At 42.8% G+C, this 5,450-nt stretch overlaps 1 non-coding gene across 1 annotated transcript; it reads left to right on the plus strand.

The window, feature by feature from the left end:
* The first annotated feature begins 641 nt into the window (after positions 1 to 641).
* Positions 642 to 716, plus strand: Trnat-agu (transfer RNA threonine (anticodon AGU)). Its single transcript has one exon. It is a non-coding gene; the product is annotated as a tRNA-Thr (tRNA).
* Positions 717 to 5,450: the final 4,734 nt, after the last annotated feature.

The following is a 5,450-nucleotide window of genomic DNA, read 5'->3' on the forward strand; positions in this document are numbered from 1 at the left end:
GGTACCAAAGTTAGTGTCGAGTGCCTATAATGCAGAAATTGAAATTGAGGGTAGGAAACCAAAAGCTGAAATGCTTCACTCCGTTTTCAAATGTTCCTTTACAAAAGAAACCTCAGGGGAATTGCCCAATGTAATCCTTGTACTACTGAAAAGATTAATGAAATATGTTATTGAATTTATGGCTGATTTAGCTCCTCTTCTAACTAGAATCTATTGTAGGCACCATGCTTTCAGATAATTGATAAGCCTGGCTGGGCAATGGTTCAAATGGCTCTGAGCACTGTGGGACTTAACATCTGAGGGCATCAGTCCCCTAGAACTTAGAACTACTTAAACCCAACTAACCTCAGGACTTCACACACATCCATGTCCGAGGCAGTAGTCGAACCTGCGACCGTAGCGGTTGCGCGGTTCCAGACTGTAGCGCATAGAACCGCTCGGCCAACCCGGCCGGCGCTGGGCAATGGATCCATCCACTTTCTTCAGTGCGAATGCATAAATACGTCCAACCTTCTGTGGGAATCTCTTAAGTAGCGAAAAGCAGTATAATGGACAGGGTTTGCGGATAGGTGGCGCTCGGTGGGAGTCTAGATCGGCTGTGAGGTGTACCGAAATAGTCCGTGTTGTTGCGATAACACTGTGTCCCGGATGGCGCAGTGGCTACCGCACCTGCCTAGTAAGCAGGAGACCCCGGGTTCGAATCCCAGTCCGGTACACATTTTCGCATGCCATCGCTGACTCCACTTAATATCCTGTTGCATCTGATAGCAGTGATTCCCCTTCAATTTACATATTTCGTAGATCCCTCGAACAAAAAACCGTTCGCAGTTCTCGGAAAAGGCACAGGTCTCGCACGTCTACAAGAAGGGTATTAGAAGTGATCCACATAACTACCGCTCAGTATCCTTGACATCGATTTGTTGCACAATCTTATAACATATTCTGAGCTCAAACATAATGAGGTATCTTAAACAGAATGACTTCCTCAATGCAAATCAGCATGCATTTCCAAATCATCGATCATGTGAAACCCAACTAACACTTTTCTCACATGACGTACTGAAATGTTTCGATCAGGCTTCTTCATTTCTGATAAGCATTCGAATCAGTACCGCACTTACGCTTATTGTCAAAAGTACGATCATATGGGATATCAAGTGAAATCTGTGAATGGATTAAGGACTTTTAATAGGGAGGACGCATCACTTTATCTTGGATGGAGAGTCATCTTTAGACGTAGAAGAAACTTCGGTTGTGTCCCAGGGAAGTGCGTTCGGACTCTTGTTGTTCATGTTGTATGTTAATGACCTTTCAGACAATATCAATAGTAATATCAAGCATTTGGCAGATAATGCAGTTTTCTATAATGAAGTACTATTTGAGAGAAGCTGCATAAATATTCAATCAGTTCTTGATAGGCTTTCAAGGTGGTGCAAAGATTGGCAACTTGCTCTGAATGTCCAGAAATTTAAAATTTTGCACTTCACAAAAGGAAAAAACGTACTATTCTGTGACTATAATATCAGTGAGTCACTGTTTGAATCGGCCAACTCATACAGATGTCTGGGTGTACACTTTGTAGGGATATGAAATGGAATGATCACATAGGTTCAGTAGTGGGAAAAGCAGGTGGTGGACTTGGGTTTATTGGTAGAATACTGGGGAAGTGCAATCAGTCTACGAAAGAGACTGCTTACAAATCACTCGTGCGATTGGTTCTAGAATACAGCTCAAGTGTGTGGGACCCATACCAGATAGGACTAACACGAGATATTATACGTATACAGAGAAGGGCAGCAGGAATGGTCAAAAACTTGTTTAATCCATTTGGAAGTGTCGCAGTGATACTTGAGGAACTGAAATGGCAGACTCTTGAAGACGGACGTAAAGTATACCGAGAAAGTTTATTAAAAAGTTTCAAGAACCGGCTTTAAATGATTACTCTACGGACATACTACAACCCTCTACGTATCGCTCACATAGGGATCGTGAGGACAAGATTAGAATAATTACTGCACGCACAGAGGAATTCAAACAATCATTCCTCCCGCTCCACGCGTGAATGGGACAAGAAGAAATCCTAATAGCTGGTACAGTGGACGTACCCTCTGCAATGTACCTCACGGTGGTTTGCAGAGTATAGATGTAGATGCAGAACTGGCGCTGCCAAGGGTGTCCTACGACTTCCACATGGCTGCAACGGGTTAGACATAAGTTGGCGACTATCTTGAAGAACAGTACAACTTCGAAAAATTTATCTGTCTTGTATAAGTTACAGATGATAGTAGTCATTATTAAAGTTCCAACCCCCGTATTAGTGTGCTTAAAAAACTTGTATTAAGGGCTTACACAGTCTTATATGCGTATAGTTTACCTAAAGAGCTTGCCCACCTAAGGACAGCGTTCGGGAAAAATGGATATTCTACCAGGCACATTAAGAGGGGACTGTCAGTTAAAACAAAAAAGCATAAATTGGATAAATAGGAGAAGACGCCACGAAGCCCTCTACCATTTTTTCGCTTTGTTGGCAATATTTCGCAGGCGGCAACGCTGACACGAGTCCTGCGGTTCCACCAGCGAGGGCACTGCCACCGGCTGTCAACTTCATTGTGATGTATGCTCAGAATACTCGCGTCTACGTCAGTCTTCGATGGCTCACTTGAGGCTGAGCAGGTCCCCAGTCGAAATATCGCGGACTGTAAATGATGACGGCCGGTTGCGAACCCGAAATTTCTTCCAGCACAACAAAGTGCTGTTTTACCACGACAACGCGTCAGCACGTTCATCTGGAGATGTCACCGGAAAACTGCATTAATTGCTTTATGAACTGTTACCAAACACTCCGTATTCGCCCGCACTAGCTGCCTACGATTTCCTCCTGTTCCCAAAAATGAAGAAATGGCTTACACACATAAATGTGCTAACATAAAGTCATCGTCGATACAGGTACTCATTTCTGTTTATGCAAGAGTTAAAATGGCTGGGACGCTGGGAAGAGTGTATATACCAGAACGGGAACTGGTGAAAAACAATTTGCTTTCGAAAAAATGGTGTTGTCTTTCGTAACACGGCTCCTATTGAGACTCTTTCCTACAACAGAGTGAAAATAACATGTGGTTAATGGAACGGCTACTGGTCAGAACGTGACGCATTTATATACAAGACATACACGTAAACGCCCATCAACTCCACGGTAAGAAGACAAAAGCAAAACGTATTCGTGTGGATCTGGTTCGAAAACAATCAGATTGTTGAACTGGTAGCGTAGCACTGGCCCTTCCATGTCAGTTTTTTTCCGCAGAATATTTTTCCCAATCTGGTATAATTCATCTTGTGCAAGTCAGTTTGCGGTATAAGTTATACCTGCGTGTCTGTTATAGGTTCCTTGTAGACTACTCTCGTGGACAGGCTGTTATGCTTGCCCCATCACGTGCGCAATAACACATGACTGAATGTAAGAAATGGCTTCATGACGAAACAGGGACCGTCCGCTACCTGGCCTTACCACTTCTCCACGACTGAGGTCCCAGAATAACTTTCTGCGAACATCTGAGAGCCTAAAGTTCCATCTGAGGATTAAATTTGGAGCCGCGGAAAGAAAAGACATCTAACCTCACCCTCCACTGATGGATGACAGCAGCGTAGCAGATAACCCATGTATGCAGATAAGGCTGGCCTGCTAGGATCTTGCTGAACAGGTTACGATCAGGAGCGAGGACATTCAAGGACAACATGAGATAATGGGTCGTCAGCACAGGTGATGTGCCCTCTGTGTCCAACATCTTGCTCAGAGATTGGTCTCACGTAAGGCAGCACAATAGTCTTTGTTGTTGCAGAGTTCTGGACGTATGTAATACGAAGACGCAAGTTCAATGCCTGCCTTCATCTGTTGATTTGTATATTAACTACAAATTTGCATGCAGGTAATAGTGGAAACCAACACAGGAAAACAGGTAGAGCAACTTAGGGTGGAAAAATCACTACGATTTCAAGGAAACAGATTCTGATGGAGAAGAACCAGGGAGATACACAATTAAACCGATTAAAGCATAAATGTGGGGACGTCAAGAGCACCATGGAATAACAAGTGCTGAAATGCAAAAAGGTGTATCACTTGCAGCATCAAAATTGATGATAAAGAAATAAGAACGTAACGGAATGAAGAAGGCTCTGAGCACTATGGGACTTAACTTCTCAGGTCATCAGTCCCCTAGAACTTAGAACTACTTAAACCTAACTAACCTAAGGACATCACACACATCCTTGCCCGAGGCAGGATTCGAACCTGCGACCGGTATGAAGAAGCTGATGTTTGCGAGAATAACAGAAACATTTCTCGAAATTTGCCAAACCCTAAAATAAGAGATTTAACCCTTTGTTTCCGAAACTGAGCTCATCCGAGAAACACAAGGCTCAAATTTTTGTTTGTTCATCCTAATTTTGATTTGCTTTAATTGTCCTAATTCAGTTCAGGCTATTACTGCCCTGGTTCCTTTGATAAGCCACACTGATTTCCCCATTAATTCCTTTCTGTTTCTAGATAACACTCTGGCTTTAATGAGTTACACGTCGACAGTGCGTTAAAGTCCAGGGTAAATCTTCATAATTCCTTCGTAAATGGTCTCAGACTGATTACCGATACTCACGAATCGGACTAGTTCTTGTAAGCAACTTCTCTTATGGATGAATTACACTTTCTTAAAATTCTTTAAATCGCTCTCAACCTGGCATCTGCTTTTCTTGCTGTTTGTTTTACGATGCCATTCTGCTTTAGGTCGCTCTGGACGATTGTTATTCCTAAGTATTTTACAGTTGTTAATGTTTCCTATTATTTTTCACAAATAGCGTAATCGAGCGGTAGTGGAATCTTTTCACCTATTTACGCTCAATCTGCTTACGTTCGGGGTCAATCGCCAGTTCCCAAACCAAACATCGACCCTCCACAGGTCTTCCCGCATTTCTCTACAGCATTCTATCGTTGCAGCCTTCCTACAGACAACAGCATCGTCTGCAGGTAGCTCCACGGAGCTTCCATTGTTATCCGCTAGGTCATCAATATAATCGTAAAGAGTGACGGCCCTATAACACTCACTTGGGAAATTTCCGAAATTCTCTTTACAGCTGTTGATTTCGTAACGTTAAGATTAAAGTGTTGATTTCTGTCATCTAGAAAGTTCTGAGTCCATTTACAAACCTGGTCCAGCACTCGGTAAGCTCGCATTTTGTTCACCAAATGAGAGTGTCAGACAGACTCGAATGCCTTCAGCAAGTCAAAGAATAAGGCATAAATCTGACCACCTTTATCAACGGTGCTCTTGATTTCATGGCTGAACAGAGCGAACTGTATTTTTCAGTATCTCTGTTTACAGAATCCATGTTGGTTTTTTAGAAGCGGTTTTCACTCTTCATCTACATCTACATCTACATAATTACTCTGCAATTCACATTTA

Source organism: Schistocerca serialis, chromosome 6 (genome assembly GCF_023864345.2).
Source record: "Schistocerca serialis cubense isolate TAMUIC-IGC-003099 chromosome 6, iqSchSeri2.2, whole genome shotgun sequence".
In the NCBI taxonomy this organism is placed as follows: Eukaryota; Metazoa; Arthropoda; class Insecta; order Orthoptera; family Acrididae; genus Schistocerca; species Schistocerca serialis.